Source organism: Galeopterus variegatus, unplaced genomic scaffold, assembly GCF_000696425.1.
Source record: "Galeopterus variegatus unplaced genomic scaffold, G_variegatus-3.0.2 Scaffold781, whole genome shotgun sequence".
NCBI classification, from domain to species: domain Eukaryota; kingdom Metazoa; phylum Chordata; class Mammalia; order Dermoptera; family Cynocephalidae; genus Galeopterus; species Galeopterus variegatus.
Window position 1 is genome coordinate 246,910 of NW_007726892.1, and position 17,536 is coordinate 264,445.

Below are 17,536 nucleotides of genomic sequence, written 5' to 3' on the forward strand. Positions count from 1 at the left end.
TGCGGGCGCGACACCGAGGGTTGCGATCCCGTTGCCGGTCCCGGTCCGGTACGGGCGCGACACTGAGGGTTGCGATCCATTGCCGGACACGAAAAAAGGAAAAAATAAATAAATAAATAAATAAAAATAAATCTCTTAGCCAAATTCACAGATATATTTTCTATTTTCCTCATTATCAGAGGCAGATCTGGGTACTCAACTAGATTGGCATGTCCAAGAAGGGTCACCCACGTGGCTGGTGGTGGATGCTGGTGGTTGCCTGGGAGCCTGGGTGGGTCCCTGTCATCTAGAGCTTCTCAGTCATGGTGGCTGGCTTTTGAGAGGGAGCATCCCAACCATAAGTATTCTAAGTGAGAGGAAGCAGAAGGTGCCCGTCCTCAAAGAAACTGGCACGTCAGTTTTCACTGCATTTTATTGGCTAAGCATTCATGAGGCCAGCCCAGAGTCAAGAGCAGGGGAAATAATGTCCACTTTCTGATAAGGAAAATGACAAAGAATGTGTTGTCCTCTTTAATCAACCACAGGCAACTGATAGAGCTTTTGGAAATGTCTTCTGTAACCATTAAAATTGTTTACTTCGCTTCAATGTAAACTTCTCTCCAGTCTTCTTTAAGGGTATACATTGTTTACAAAAGCTTTACATGGGTGGAATTTCTTCTTTAATCCAAATGAATATTGAGTTTTACTTCTGGTTAATGTAGGATAAAATAGACACAGGAGATGCAGAAAGACAAGCAGAGAGGACTATAAGAACATGTCCCTAATAATTCAGCAGAGGTCAATGTGTTCTCCAACACTGATGAATAAATAAATATAGATATAATAGTAGTATCTTAACTTACTAATTATAAATAATAAAAATAAGAAATAGGAAGTAGAGCTAGACACCTGGGTGGTACAGAGACATATGAATTTAAATTTTTTAAAGGTTTTATTTGAAATATTTTTGAAAACAAAATTAAACTTTTCTTGCCTATCAGAAAGATTAAATATAGTGACAAAACCCGTTTGGGCAAGGTATTGAAAAATGAGCTTTTATGTATTGTTGACGGAAATATAAATGGTTATAACCTTTCTAGAAATGTTTTGCAAAATGTTTGCATATTCTCACTGAGCAATACCACTTCAAGGAATTTACCTTAAGATGGTAATTATAAAACCGTGAAAAATGTAGGTACAAAGATGTTTAGCATTGTTTATAATGATGAAAAAATGTAAACAACTTAAATGGCCCTTGATAGGGAACTAATTAAGTAAATTATGGTACAGACAATGTGATAATCTCCAAACATCAAAAGTGATTTGTAGATCTAGACGTATCAAAATGAAAAGATGTCCATAATAGATTATTGAGTAATGATGTTGATTGCAGAATATGCACAGTATACATTTATGTAAAACTGCAGACATATACTTAATGTAACTATATGCCCCAATGTGGTCATTACTGTGAAGTAAAAATTCTAGTATTTTTTCTCTTTTCCTGCTTTATTTAAATATTTTTCAATAGGTAGCATTTTAACATATAAAGCCGATTTTGAAAAAAACTACCAAAACAGCAATATTAACAGTATTTGCAACAACTCAAGTTAAACCTAGGCCTTTTATATATCAACTACTCAGAAAAGCTGACGGTATCTCTGCATTTTATAAAACTGACACCTTGAAGAATAATACAAAGTGTACTTTGTCAAATACCAGAAGAAAACAAACAGAATTTGTGGTATCAGCTCTTCCAAATGAGATCATTCTATCAAATTTTCTTAAATGCTTTTTCAGAAATAAGAACAACACAGTTCTACTCAGAAAGCCAAAATTTTCATATCAAGAAAAGGAAAAGGAAGAGTCACTTACCTCTGGGGTGACTTGCAGTGACAGAAAATCAGGCAAAAATGTTGCTGAATGCCTTGTAACCAGTTGGGCCATTTTGTCAGCCTGGGACAACCAAGGTTACATTGCTTTTACTTTTTACCTGCCCTATTCATCATAAATTTCATTATTTCCTTCTTGAAAGCTTCTTTGTACCTGCCACCTCTGTGCCAAGACCTTAAAGTTCAATTGCTCAGCCCCAAAGGAGCAGACAGAGGGAAGCCAGGCTGTGCAGATCAAGCCCCAGCACCACCTCTCCAGGGCCGCATGCCTGAGGGATGTCCAGCTGGCAGTTATGGCTTCCTGGACTCAGACTCAGCATGGCCACAGCTGGACCTTGAAGTCCTATCACCTTTACATCAGCCCTTTTTTCCCTGCATGACACTCTGCCAGAACAGCTGGATTTAGGAAGGCCACAACTATTTTAGACCTGTGCCAAGCCTGGCTCACTAGCCCAAACACTTCCTCCACCCAGATAGATGGATACACACATGCATAAGTACATACATACATGTGAGTACATACATAGCTACTTACATAGACAGACAAATACATACATACACAGACAGACAGATACATAGATAGACATATACATACATGAGTACATACATATATAGATCAATACATAGATACATAGATACATGCATACATACACAGATAGATAGTTAGATACACAAACACCTACATAGATACACAGACACATGATAGATAGATACATAGATAGATAGACAGATAGTTAGATAGATAGATAGTTAGATGGAGTTCCCATTTGGGTCCTAGGTGACCTTAACCATCAGTGGACTTCATCTGGGTTGGGGCCATCTTAATTCATCAGAAAGAGACCGATAACATGACATCTCAGTAGGATGAGAAATTAGTCTCAATCTCTTTCCTCTCAAATTTACCTGCCTCCTAATTTAGTTTCCCTCTCTGCCAACCTGGGTGTTTAGAACAAAGTCTAGCACACACAAAAAAAGCTCCTATTAAATTAACAGAGAATTGCTTTTGGCTTAAGCCTCAGAGGGGGCCAAGGTACAACTTCCTTAAGTCATTCCGAACCTGGGTTCATCCAACACCAGCTACCATGCCACCTAAGTTTGACCCCAATGAGATCAAGGTCGTGTGCCTGAGGTGCACCAGTGGTGAAGTCGGTGCCACGTCCACCCTGGCCTCCAAGATCAGCCCCCAGTTCTGTCTCCAAAAAAGATGGTGATGACATCACCAAGGCAACAGGTGACTAGAAGGGTCTGAGGATTACAATGAAACTGACCATTCAGAACAGACAGGCCCAGATTGAGGTGGTAGCTTCTGCCTCTGCCTTGATCATCAAAGCCCTCAAGGAACCACCAAGAGACAGAAAGAAACAGAAAAGCATTAAACACAGCGGAAACGTTGCTTTTGATGAGATTGTCGACATTGTCCGACAGATGCAGCACAGATCTGTAGCCTGAGAACTCTCTGGAACCATTAGAGAGATTCTGGGGTCTGCCCAGTCTGTGGGCTGCAATGTTGATGGCCACCACCCTCACGACATCATGGGTGACATCAACAGTGGTGCAGCAGAGTGCCAGCTAGTGAAGAAGTACAAAATAATATATATATTTTTTTTGTCTTTTATCTTTTTCCGTGTCCGGCAACGGATCGCAACCCTCAGTGTTGCCCCCGTACCGGACCGGGCACCGGCAACGGGATCGCAACCCTCGGTGTTGCTCCCGCGCCTCGCTCAGCCAGTGAGTGGGAACCGGTCTGTATGTGGGATCCGAACCCTCGGGCGGGAGCGCTGCCGCACTTCTCAAGCGGCACACTTATCCAGTGCGCCACCGGGCCAGCCCCAAAATAATATTTTAATAAAGGATCGTCTGACAACCAAAAAATAAATTAACAGAGAATCTTCCCTGGGGTAATGGATCCCTGCTCATCTCAAAGTTGTACACTATTAAGAAGGGCCATTGAAGTGCCTGCCTTCTCCACCCTCCAACCCCCCAAAAAATCTGCTCTACAAGGACTTGCTGCAGAGGCTAACCTAGATAAGTGCTGGTAACTTCTCTGCTATAAAATCCTAAAATCTGCCCGACTGGACATCCTATGAAAAAGCTCGTATTTAAACAAAAGGGGGAGGGGCTGCCTATATAACCTAAAATTCCCTCCTCTGTTCTTAGTATGTGCCAGACCGACTTTCCTGAGTCTGCTTTAGTAATTCCAAGGACATGTTACAATGGAAACAGCTCATGAAAGTCACTTTCCCCAAGATAGTAACTGAGCAATTAGAGACCTATGCTGGAAATTAAGTCTTTCGTATCATTACATTCCAGCATTCTTGTTAGTCCATTCCTTACACTTTTTATTAGCAACATTTGATTTCTTTCCCTTGTATTATATCATTAAACATAGAGCTAGCCCCAGCTGGATGACTAACACTGACACATATATGACATCAGCAGAAAGAGAAACGGAAAGCAAGCAACAACCGCTGGTAATAGAAAGTATTTAAAACTTGGAACTAAGGGCTGGCCCAGTGGTGCACTGGGTAGTGCGCCGCTTGGGAAGCACGGCGGCGCTCCCGCCCGAGGGTTCGGATCCCACATACAGACCGGTTCCCGCTCACTGGCGGGAGCAACACCGAGGGTTGCGATCCCGTTGCCGGTCCCCGGTCCGGTACGGGGGCACACTGAGGGTTGCGATCCGTTGCCGGACACGGAAAAAGACAAAAAGAAAAAAAAAAAAAAAAAAAAAAAAACTTGGAACTAAGGCAAAACAGTAGGTGCATGTCCCTTTTTCTGTCTTCATGAGTATCCTGGGTTGAATGGTCCCCCACTCTCAAATTCATGTCTTTCCTAGAACCTCAGAACGTGACCTTATTTGGAAGTAGGATTTTTGCATATGTAATTATGCAAAAATTAGGATGTTAGGATGAGGTCATACTAGAGTAGGGTAGCCCTAAATCCAACATGACTGGTGTCCTTATAAGAAAGGAGAGACACAGAAACAGACAGATACACAGGGAAGAATGGCATGCAATGGCAGAGGCAGAGACCACAGGGACATGTTTACAAGCCAAGAAGCCCCAAGGATTGCCAGCAACTGCCAGAAGACGGGAGAGAGGCATGGGACAGATTACGTGAGAAGGAGCCATCCCTGCCAACACTTTGATTTCAGACTTCTAGCCTCTTGAGAAAATGAATTTCTGTTATTTTAAGCCTCTCAGTGTGTGGTAATCTGTTACAGCAGCTCAAGAAAATTAATACACTGGAGCATTTTTTCACAGGCTTACAGTATTATTAAATTCCATAGAGGACTATAACTGTATTTGTTTTTGTTGTTTGCTTGTTTTGTTGGCGGTGGTGGTTGGTTTTCGTTGTTGTTTTGGCAGCTAGCCAGTATAGGGATCTGAACCCTTGACCTTCGTGTTATAAGCACCACTGCTCTAACCAAGTGAGCTAACCAGCCAGCCCAGCTTTGTTTTTCTACTTACTATTTCAAGTAAAGGCTCAGTATCTGTGAAGTCATATATTAACTTGTAGACCTTGTCCAGTAGAGATGCAAGTAATTTCTGTCTGGTAAAAAAGATAATCCTAAAGGTTACCATTTTTATGCCCTATAGGTCATTAATAAGTGCGTCAAACTCAGCAAATATATCAGAATGTCTTTTCTGGTGGAGATCATTCCTATTCCTCCAATTCTCATTTGAATTGGTTTTATCATCTTACTGTTTCCTCATTAGAAAGTTAAATAAAATCCTTGACATTTCTTCATTCTACATATGTATGGAAGTCATGTTTTTAACTTTTTGAAAATTACACCTTAACAACTGTAAGACCCGTGCACCATGCACAAATCTCACACTCGCAGGGACAGCTTACTTCACAAAGACCACAAGACTGAGACCACTGCAATCAGGCAAAAGGTGTTTTATTCCAGCATGCTGGGGTCACTTAGTCTCCTGGACAGAAGCAACCCCCAGCTTACAACACAAGCACCTTTTATACAGTTTTTCTGGACAGACCCTTGTGACAGGATGAGCTGTTGATTATCTGTGGCACCTTTAGATTTATGGGTAGACTTTAGCAGGCTGGTACCCCGATAGATTGGTGGTGCCTTTAGATTTACAGGTGGGCTTTAGCAGGCTGGTACCTTGATAAGGAATGGCACATTTCTCAATCGTTTATCTTCCTTGGGGCCTGGCCAGGTGGCCTTTAGATAAGGAACTAGTCAGTTGCTGGAACCGGGTGGGGGTCATTCCCTCCCTAGAATGTTTAGTGTGCTCGGGCCCACCTGACCTTTATATGGCCTCTTAGAAGCTGCTTTACTTAAATGTTTTAGCAAGCATTTGTTACAAAACTGTGTATACTAAAGTTATATTTTTCTACAATTCCCATACACAACACCCAGAATCTTCAAGGCCCAGGCATCCTTATGAGGGGTAGGCAGGATAGTGGTGGTCTGCACAAAGACCATAAAACTTGAGCTAAAGAGCAAGAAGTTGTCCATGTTTACCCAGTTCAATCCAAAACGGAGCATATTAGGGAAATTCTAGTATTTTGGAGGAGAAAAGCAAAAATTGAAGAAACAGCAATTAAACGGGAGGCAGTTTCTTATAATGATTTTAAATGGGATGTGGTGTCATGTTTCCCAGCGCAAATCCCAGCTCCGGCTCTTGCTTTCTGCATGACCTTGGGCAAGCAATAACACCTCTAAGATTCAGCTTCCCCATCTGTAAAATTGCTAATAACAGCAAACTTCAAGGGGTTATTAGGTAACATATAACATAACATAATCCATGAAAGTACGTATCACATGCCAGACACATGCTAAGCTACCAGTAAAGATTGACTATTATTATTAATTATTATATTAGTTATAATACTTATTTTAGATAGTGATTTAAAGTAAGAAAGCTGGAATCAGGAGAAGAGAACAAGACCCTGGAAGGAGGACAAAGGAAGACTGAGGAAGAAGGAAAGGCTGAGGAGATAAAGACACAGGTTTTGAGGAGTCTCTATAATTCTTGGTTGGTGCATGTTCCAGGCTGTGCACAGGGGCAGTAGAGTGAACAGGTTAAAGGCACGAGCACCTCCCTTCCCCTTCCAGGCTACCTGACCTTGAATCCCAGCTCTACCATGTACTAGCTGTTCCTTAACCTTTCTGTGCCTCGGTATCCACATCTATAAAAAGGGGGATAGTCATAGTAGATCTACCTTACAAGGCTGTTTATAGACCAAATGAATTAACATACAAAACCCACTTAGAATAGTTTTTGTATATTAATACAAAATAATGTATTAATTTGTAATACATTACAATTTATAATATAATGAGTGAGTACTATGTCAGTCTTACTTTTTCTTTCTCTTCTACAGTTATTTTAGGACTTAAAGTTTAGGTTCAAATATAACTACATAGGCTACACAAGCTTGTTTGTTTAATTTATTTTTATACACCTGGTGTTGAAAACACACATTAAACATGAAAATTTATGGAAATATTATGTAAACTGTGATACTTTAAGATTAAGCAAATAAAGAAAACCATTTGGCATTTCTCTCCAAAGCATTTTTAATATTTATACCAAAAAAGAACATAACCTTGGTAAATACTGATTGACCTATAAACGTTCTCACCAACTCTTGTGAAGTTTGGAGATTTGAAAAATACAGGTGATCATGGGGCTCTGGAAAAAAAGGAAAATGTGGAAGAAATGAAAGAAAATATGTAGTTAATTTAAAAATAGAGTAAATAGTAATCTTGTTGAACTTGAGTACAGGTGGAAAACAGAAGAAGTTTCAAAAATATTAGACATAAGTGGGAGGTTTATAACATGTAATATCACTAAATATTCTTTAGCTCAAGGGAAAAAAATATTTTCCAACCTGTACTATGGATTAAATTTTCTTAGTTCTTCAGAGACACCAGCCTGTACATGATTTTTTTTGTCCTTTATCTTCACTCTCTCTCTCTCTCTCTCTCTCTCTCTCTCTCTCTCACACACACACACACACACACACATCCTCCTGGCTCTTACATCTCAGCAAAGAAGCAAATTAAAAGCTTTTATGTATTAAAAATCACATTTTCCTTTGATCTATCTCCTTCCAGGTGCCATCTGACAAAACACAGTGTTGGCTACCTGTCCAACATCCATTCCTCCCAATAGAACCCCCAAATTGCCAGCCATCCAACTGCCCCACCCACGTGACTCAGGGAAAGAAGATTGCATTACGGTTAGGCTCTGACTGGTCCCAGTTAGTAAATCAGTTCTCTTCCCCTTGGCAGTGATTGGTTTAGGGGTGGACATGTGGCCAGGATCTCTGCTAAGCAATTTCTGGGAAAGGTTTGCTCCCTCCTAAGAGCAAGACATTGTAAGAGAAGATTTATTCCTGCTTCTAGATGTTATCATTACAAATAAGATGCCAGGAACTGAGAGCTGTTTCACACCCTGAGGTAGACTGGACTGTTGTCACACAAGGATGGCGCACAGAGACACGACAGGAACCCAGTACTGGGTGAGTGACCAGCTCTGGAGCAACCAACCTCTGTCCTTTTTGTTAAGCAGTATAAGACACTCCTTTATTGTTTAAGCCAATTTTAGCGGGGATTTTCTGTTGCTTGTTGTTGACGATATCTTATTTGATACATACCTTTTCTTCTATTTTTAGATAGCCTTCTCAGAAATAAAAACTTATACTCCTCGTTTTCATTTGCTATCTGCTGTGGTCTAACTGTTTACATCTCCCCCACCCCCAAAGTCATATGTTGCATCTTAACCCCCAAATGTGATGGTATTAGGAGGTGGAGGCTTTGGGAAGTGGTTAGGCCATGAGGGCTCTGACTGGTGACTTTTGAAAAGAGGCCTTGCCCCTTCCACCATGTAAGGACACAGTGAGAAGGCACCGTCTGTGAATCAGGAAACAGGCCCTGACCAGACACCAAATCTGCTGGTGCTTTGGTCTTGGACTTCTCAGCCTCCAGAACTGTAAGAAATAAATTTCTGTTGTTTATAAGGTACCCACTTTATAGTATTTTGTTATACCAGCCCAAATAGACTGAGACACTGTCCAATTCTACATTCCTCAATCCATGCAATCTGCTTTTTTCTTAATCCTAAAGGGTCTTATTCAACTGCATAAAGTCAGCAACAACCTATTGGTGGCCAAATTTGAAGGACATTTTTTAGTTCTCATCTTATTGACTAATTTGGCACTATTATCCCTCCTTCTTGAAGTTCTCTGCTCTTGGATTCCATGGTCACACCTTCTCTTAGTTTAGGTCCAGTTTGGGTCAATAAATATTATTCTCTATCAAAGAGTTTATTCTCTCTTGACCCTCAGATGTTGGCTTCCTGTGCAGTAAATGATTAACCTTGCACAATACAAAGAAAGTTTTGGCCCTTACCCTGTTCCTGGGAGGTAACCTCAAAGCCTTTGGAATATTCTGTCTGGTAAGAATGTCCTGGTTTTCCTGGGGGCCTTGGGTCATGCCAGACAGTTATGCTAACAATGCCATTTATAATGGAGGCCTTGGGCAATGTCAGCTTGCCCTCCAGAGGGACTGGAAATTCAGATGAGCAATGCAGCTGGTAACCCATGCCTACATGACCAACCTCCTGTAATGAGCTTGGACACCAGGACGTGGGTGAGCTTCCCCCATTGGCAATACTTCACGGGTATTGTCACACGTTGTTCCTGGGAGAATTAAGTACTGTCTGCACAAGTCCACAATGAGGGGACAGCTGGAAGCTTGATTTGTGCCTGGTATCTCCTGGACCCTGCCCTATGCACCTTGTTCCACTGCTGATTATAGTCTGTATCCTTGGCTGTGATAAACTGTAACTGTGAGTGCAGCAGCTCTGCTTACTTCTGTGAGTCCTTCTAGCAAATCACTGAACCTGAGGGTGTTCTTGGGGGCCCCAAACACACCTCTTTGGGGTTCTGTATTTAATGTCTTCTCCCTGGGTTGCAGCTTTTTCTGTCTTCTCATGCTCTCAAATCTACACAGCAAACCAAACCTATATCCTGAGCTCCAGACCAGAATAACCAGCCACTTGTACATCTTCCTGATGTCTCACAGGATTCTCAAATACTGCCTATGCCAAACTGACAGCTTGTCCATAGCCCCAGACTGCCTGCTTCTTCTGTATTCCCTGCTTTCCATCCTTCAGCCAGTCAAAAGTCTGCCACCTCCCTGAGGGTATGAACTGTATGAAACCCCAGTACCCAGGCAAGCGACTCACAGGACACTGTATTTAATACACTTTTGCTGAAAGAATAAAGTAAGTAAATAAATAATTAGCCCGCCATTTAAGAAAATCCCATTTCAGGCCGGCCTGTGGCTCACTCAGGAGAATACTCAACGCATGCTTACAAACTTGAGTTTCCAAATCCAGGATTTATCCATCTCTCTGACCTTAAAAACTTCTCTACTCCTCAATTCCTGTTGCCCTTATATTAGTCTGCTTGGGCTGCCATAACAAAATACCACACTCTGGGTGGCTTAAACAACAGAAATGTATTCTCTCCCAGTTCCGGAGGCTTCAAGTCCAAGATCAAGGTTCCTGTTGATTCAGTTCCTAGTGAGCGCCCTTTTCCTGGCTGGCAGATGGCTGGCTTTTGCTGTCTTCACATGGCTTTTCCTAGGTGCATGAGGGGAGAGAGAGAGCACACACATGAGTTCTCCAGTGTCTCTTCTTATAAGGACACTAATCCTATTGGATTAGGACTCCAACCTTATGACCCCATTTAACCTTGATTACTTTCTGTATTAGTCCATTTCTGTTGCTTATAACAAAATACCTGAAACTGGGTAATTTATAAATAAATGAAATTTATTTCTTATAGTTTTGGAGGCTGGGAAGTCCAAAGTCCAGGGAACCCATCCAATAAGGGCCTTCTTCTACAGCAATGTAGGGTATCACATGGTGATTGGGCTGAGTAAGAGAACTAAATTTCTCACTTGCTTATTTTATAAAGCCATCAGAACCATGCTCCTGACCACCCATTAAACCATCATGGATTAATCCATTCATGAGGGTGTAGTCCTCACAATCTAATCACCTCTTTAAGGCCCCACCTTTCAATTACCATAATAGGATTTCCCACCCTCTTAACACTGTAACAATGGAGATTAAATTTCTGATACATGAACTTCTGAGGGACACATTTAACCCAGAGCACTTTCTTCTTCCAAATACAGCCACACTGGGGTTTAAGACTTTGACATGTGAATTTGGGAGAAGGCACAATTCAGTTCATGGCAGCCCTCATCTCTGCTCTACCTCACCCATCCACCAAGTGGAGTTGGATCTTGATGGTCCCATTTGCCATGAAAACAGCCCCAGCTCTGACATCTTGAGCTCAGCCCCATACTCCTGTTTCCCCATCTCCACTGCATTTTTTAAAATTTTAGGTAAAATTCAGCATTATAACATTCACAGTGTTGTGTAACCACCACCTCTATCCAAAATACTTTTATCAACACAAGAGAAAACCTCTTGCCCATTAAGCAGCCACTCTCCATTCCACCCTTCCCTCAGTCCCTGGCAACCACTATACTAGTCTGCTTTCTGACTCTATATTAATTTGTCTATTCTGGATATTTTATACAAATGGGATCATAAAATATGTGCCATTTTGTGTCTAGCTTCTTCCTTTTAATGAAATGTTTTTGAGTTTTATTCATGTCGTGGCATGTGTTAATACTTCATTACTTTTTATGACTGCATAGTATGCCATGGTATGGATATACTATATTTTGTTTATCCGTTCATCAGTTGATGAATATCTGAGTTGTTTCCACCTTTTGGCTGTTGTGAATACCGCTGCTATGAGCATTCACATGCAAGTTATTTTCAATTCTTTGGGGTTTATACCTAAGAGTGGAATTGTTGGATCATATGGTAATTCTATGTTTAACTTTTTGAGGAACCTTCTCTTTGCATTTTAGTCTCAAGCTCTTAGAATCTTCAACTTCATATGCACATTTTCCCTCTACATGACCTTCTAGGCCCTGGGATCCTCCCTGGTCTCCTGAACATCAATCCTATTATCTGCAAGTCAAGACAGTGAGCAAAGTGTCCATCTCAAGGTGGGCCACCCTACAACTTGCTCTCTCTGATTCTACTTGGACACCTAAGATTGGAAACAGACAGGGCAGGGGAAGGTGGATGGAGGTTAACTTTACTCCACAGGTGTGGTTTCTTGCCTAGCACAGATTAGTTCTCAAAACTTCATTCCAATCACATTTATCTTAGTCAGCACATCTTTGTCTAAAAGAAAAAGAAGCTATTCAAGGTAGCTTAAGAAAGAGGGAATCTATTGGAAGGAAATAAAGGTGTCTCCCAGAATCACCAGAAAGGGGCAAAAAGATCCAGGAGGCATCAAAGATTGGAGACTTTGGACCTAAGGCACCTCTTTGGCCTCTAGTGTGGGAGTATGGGGAATCTGGGTATGCCTTTCTAAACATCTGCTTCATTCTTATCTTTTCCAGCTAAGAGACATAAGGGAAAACAAGGACTGCCCCCACCCCAGCCTTCTCTCATCTCATTCTGTAAAATCTCTGCTGAATAACCTCCCTTAACATGGCTTGGTTAATTCATCCCTCCATGAAAAAAAACATCAGGGACTTCCTACTGCCTGTAGAACAAAGTCCAAATTTCTTAAGATGTCATTCTAGACCCTCTTCAGTCTGGAAACTTCCATCCTTTCCAGCCTGATTCCTCCACATAGACTTTGTATCTAAGCAGTCTGGCTTTCTCCAAACATGCCCAGAGCTTTCCAAAATCTCATGCCATTTCTTTGCTGGAATGCTGCCCCTCACCAATCTTCTCCTATTAAAATCATACATCTGAAAGCAAACTTGCTTTCTCTTTCTGGGCACACCACTAAACTACATTTTCCAGCTCCTTTATATCCAGACAGCATGACTGGTTTTCTCCTAAAGGGAATGGAAGTAATGTGTGTAATTTCCAGGCCAAGACAGTTAACAGCACATGTGTCTTCTCGGTCTACTCTGTCTCTTCTCCCCTTCCCCCATTTGATAATGGCAAGGAACTGTGAAGCCACAAACTGAAGATGAAAGACTGGAGCCACAGCACAGATGGAGCCTGGGTCCCTGAGTGACTCCATGGAGCAGACTGTGCATGTCTATGACAAGAGTGAGAAAGAGAGCTTTACTGGGCTAAGTCAATGAGAGTTAGTATTGTTTATAATAGCAGCTAACCTACTCTTATAGTACATCACCCCTCAAGACTTTGCTCAAATTTTACATCCTGCTATATCATCCCTGTGGAAAATTACCACCCTGTCTTTTGAACTTTTTTCTCTAGCACTCCACTTGCAGTATTTGCCATTTAATTCCATTTAGCCTTACATCATACAGGTTTGTTGATGTGTTCTATCTTCCTTTCTAGGTTGTAAATATTTGGAGGACAGGAGTTGAGAGATTCCCCACTGAGCTCCCACTCTTGAGTCTCTGATAGTAGTATACTAGTAGTATACTACTGTGAGGATTGTTGTTGTTATCCAGTGCACATGCTGTTCCCTGATGGAACTTCAATCTGGTGAACTGAGGCAGGAAGCAAGAAGGAAACCTGAGAGTCCCATTACACTCTCACCAGGGTCAAAGAGATCTCATCAAGAGAGTCCCTCAAGTCCAGGGAGGCTTTGTACACCTGGGAGAGCTGTGCCCTGCACAACTCCAAAGGGATCTATTAACACAAACTATATTGTACCTCATGTGTACACACATTTCAGAGCCCTAAGATTTCCCAGATACCAAAACAGTTCAACCACTCCCCACATCTGAAACCAAACCAGCTAAAAGTAGTTATCCCCTCAAAAGTTCAAATTGCTCATCTCTCTCCAACAACTTTTGACATTTGTTCTTGAGCAAAAGAAAGGCGAAGTTATAGGGAGACTAAAGTATATATATACTGTCTTCTCTGTTCCAGTTATTTCCAGTCCAAAATATCAACCTTATTAGGCACACGGGGGGTTCTTTAAATCTCTGGCTACATCCCTCAGTTACACACCCAGTCTTGGCCTCACTGAGTAATGTACGAGCTGTTTGACCCTGGACCTCTGTGCTATCTTCTTCATCTGTAGAATGAGGATAGTGATACTCACTTGATAGAGTTTTGTGAAAATTAAATAAAACAACATACATGAAGGGCCTAGAACAGTGCCTGGCACACACTAAACGGTCAACTATCAGGCCTCTGAGTGTGATGACAACCCCAGAACTCCCATCCATGTGGCTGGGGCCAAGGATTGGGAACCAGCAGCAGGAAAGTTCTCTCTGCACCTTATACTTCTTATTAAATGGTAAGATTGTAGGAGGCAGAATCAGCATCACATTTGTCAGCATCACATCACATTGTCCACAAAGCCTACCCTGTCCTTGTCCTTGGCACATAGTGTTATATCATTTTGATCATGACACGCTCAGCAATTTACAGAACAAATAGCACTAGATTAAGTCAGGAGATTCCAGTTCTAGCTCCAGTATTGCTGTAACATGCAGTATGACTTTAAGAATTGCACTTCTCTAGGAAAGACATTATCAAATGCCTGCTGTGTGTAGGCATGGTAGAAGCAGAGGGTACAGGAGTTAACAGCACAGCGTGGTCTTTGTCTTCACAGAACTTCACAGAAGTCTAGTGATGGTTGGTTAATTGCACTTGTAATAAGAACTATGAGAGTATACACACATGGACCTATGGGTGTTTGGGGAGATAATTCAGGGAAGGCTTTGTGGAGGAGGTGACATTTGAGCAGAGACCTGAGGGATGAATTAGAAGTATCCAGGCATTGTGGAGGAGAGTAGGGGGGAGTGCTGCAGGTGTATGTGAACAGCCCGAGATGGAGAGTACAGCAGCCCACTGTAGGACTACAAGAAGGCCAACATAGTGGAGCTTAGGAAATGATGGGGAGAGAGGCATGAGATGATTCCCGAGCAGTAGGCAAGGGGCCAGATCACACAGCAGCATTGTAGGTCATTAAGTTTAGAGCATTCAATCTAAGCGCAATGGGACCAGGGGCGTACCAAGGGGCCACAGTATGAGAAACCATCCTGGAGGCAGGAAATAGGGGGACATTGTCTACAGAGAATTGAAAGACAATCATAAAACTGACTCAAAATTTGTCTGCCTTTTTATTTTCATTATATACTGGCGATTCCATCTCCATCAGTAGTGTGTTGGTAAATGTTTAACAACTGACTCTCTGGGGAAAATAAGGATGTATGCATATATACACACGCATAAGTGTATTATAAATGCTTCTGATATAAAGAATGTGTAGTACACAATTTTCAAATAATAATAAAACATGCAAATACTCTATTGAAAATTACATATAGTTGATTCTCACAGAATGCTTTTGTTTATTTTTGCCAAAGCTTGTGTCTGAACCCAACCAATGCTTGCAATTCAACCAGGATTTGACAAATGGAATTGCATCACAATCCACTCTCTCCTAACACATTTATTATTGTTAAATACAATGTGATCTATTAAACTATTTCTCACCCTTGTACAAATTAAATGCATTAAGCTGCAATCTTTCGGTTTCAACACTAAGCACACACAACACATCTTTAAATTTAATCTGCATTATTAACATTTTCCCCATCACTTTTTTAAGTGTAGAGACAATCAACAAAAAAACAAATCAAGCCCTGATTTATGTTTGCCAATTTCCATGGTGTAAATATTCCCACTGTAAGGAATGTAGGGATACCGTAGGCACTCAAGTGGGGGGCACTCCCTAGCAATATGGCACCCTTCGGGGTTCTTCTCCACAGTAAACAAGCCCACCGGTGCCAAAACCTCAACCAGTCACAGGTCAGGGCTCACTTCCTGCCCAGCCCCGTCCAATCAGCTACCGCCCGTCCACCCCCTATCCAAACCCAGAACGCAGCTCCCTATAAATGTAGGCGCAGTCCTTGAATAAAGTGGAACTTCTCTGGCGAACTGTCAGCTCGGGTCCTGTCATCTTATCAGCTCAGGTCCGTGCGCCCTTTCACCGACCATGGCCAATTGCAATCTACCAACATGACCACTGAGTGTGCACTGAGAAGACACGTGCCCAGCAGCACACCATTATATGGAACTGTGGAAATGGAAGGAAGTGGACAGACTTGAGAGGTATTTAGGAAGCATAATCTTGGTGATTTGTTAGATGCTAGGCGTAAAGGTGGAGTTTGGGAAGTACTGGACAGATGCTGGTGTCCTTGCTGTCACAAGGAGAAGAATGCAGTGAAAGCTTGCATTCAGTTTTGGATGCGTTCCATTTGAGGCGCTTGTGACACATCCAGGTGGAGAAGCTGAGTAGGAAACTAGATAAAATGGCTTGGAGCTCAGAGAAGCAGGGATCGCACCTGTATATTAGGGATATATTGATTGAAATGTTGGGAATGGGTTAAATCATGCAGGGAAAAAAACTGTGGAGTAAGAGGAAAGAGCCGAGACCTTCAAAACTCTATTATCTGGAGGTTATCCAGAGAAGACAAGCGAGCCAGAGAGGGTGGGGAGAAACAGGGAAGTGGACTGCCGGTCGTGTGTTAAGGAGGAAAATGGAAATTTGCTGACATCAGGGAACACGAGGAAGGAAAGCGCCCTTTGGATTTAGTGATGTGGAGGTTACTGCTGACTATGGCAAGGAGTAAACAGTTTCACTGAGGTGGAAACCAAGAAGTGAACGTAGTTGGGAGGCTACAAGAGGAGGGCAGGTAGTTCAACAACTTGAGCGGTGGAAAGTAAGGGGAGACAGGGTGGCAGCTGGAAGGGACGGCTTGGGAATGACCAAATGCTGAGGACACGGATTCATTCCGGAGGGAGAGACCGACCGGATTCTGTGATACCGGAAAACGGGGGGAACCGATACTGATACGAGTAGGCTTGGCGGTGGAAACTGCGGAAGTTTTTCCCTTTTTCCTGAAGCCGGCAACGTCTACAAGAATGGGGGTGTGTGGGGCGGCGTGGCACTGCGGTTGGGAGTGGAGCTTTAGGACCAAGCGTCAGGGACTATGGGGAAGGGACGCGCGCTAGGTGGCTCCTGCCAAGTGAAGCGCCGCAGCAGGGTTCGGGGGACAACAGGGCCCTGGCAGGGAGAACGTTTTCAACTCTGTTCTGAGAGGCGGAAAGTAGAGACACACATTTTCAACAACTCCTCCCAGACCGGGAGAAGTGTGGGGTCCCCGACGCCGCCTTCCTCCGCAGAGCGCCACCGCGCGCGAAAAGCGCCAGCGGCGCACACACGGACCCGCGGAGCGAGGAAGGGGAGGGCCTGCTGCGCTGCTCGCAGCCCGCCTCGCCGGGCCAGGCTGAGGCCGCCCCTTCCCGCCAGGCCCCGCCTCAGGCCGCAGCCCGAGGACCGCTTCCTCCTATCCCGCCGAGTCCGTCTGTCCCTGCGCCTCCTTCGCCGCGGACTAGCGCCCTCTGGCCTGACGTCACCGGCGCGCCCACCAATGAGCTGCAGAGAGTTCGGGCTGCGGCGTGCGAGTGACGGGAGAAGCAGCCAATGGGCGAGAAGAGAGGGCGGGCCGAATCGGCGGCGGCGGCGGCGGCGGCGGCGGGTGTGTGAGAGGAACCGCTGCGCGCGGGGAGCTGCGGGAGGGCGGCCCGGGGGGTGGGGGACGGCGCGCCGGCGGCCCCTCCTCTGCCAGCTGCGGGCGG

The 17,536-nt window shown here is 43.3% G+C and overlaps 1 pseudogene; it reads left to right on the forward strand.

Moving 5' to 3' along the window:
- The first annotated feature begins 2,893 nt into the window (after window positions 1-2,893).
- Window positions 2,894-17,536, forward strand: part of LOC103590217 — a 16,304-nt pseudogene continuing 1,661 nt past the window's right edge.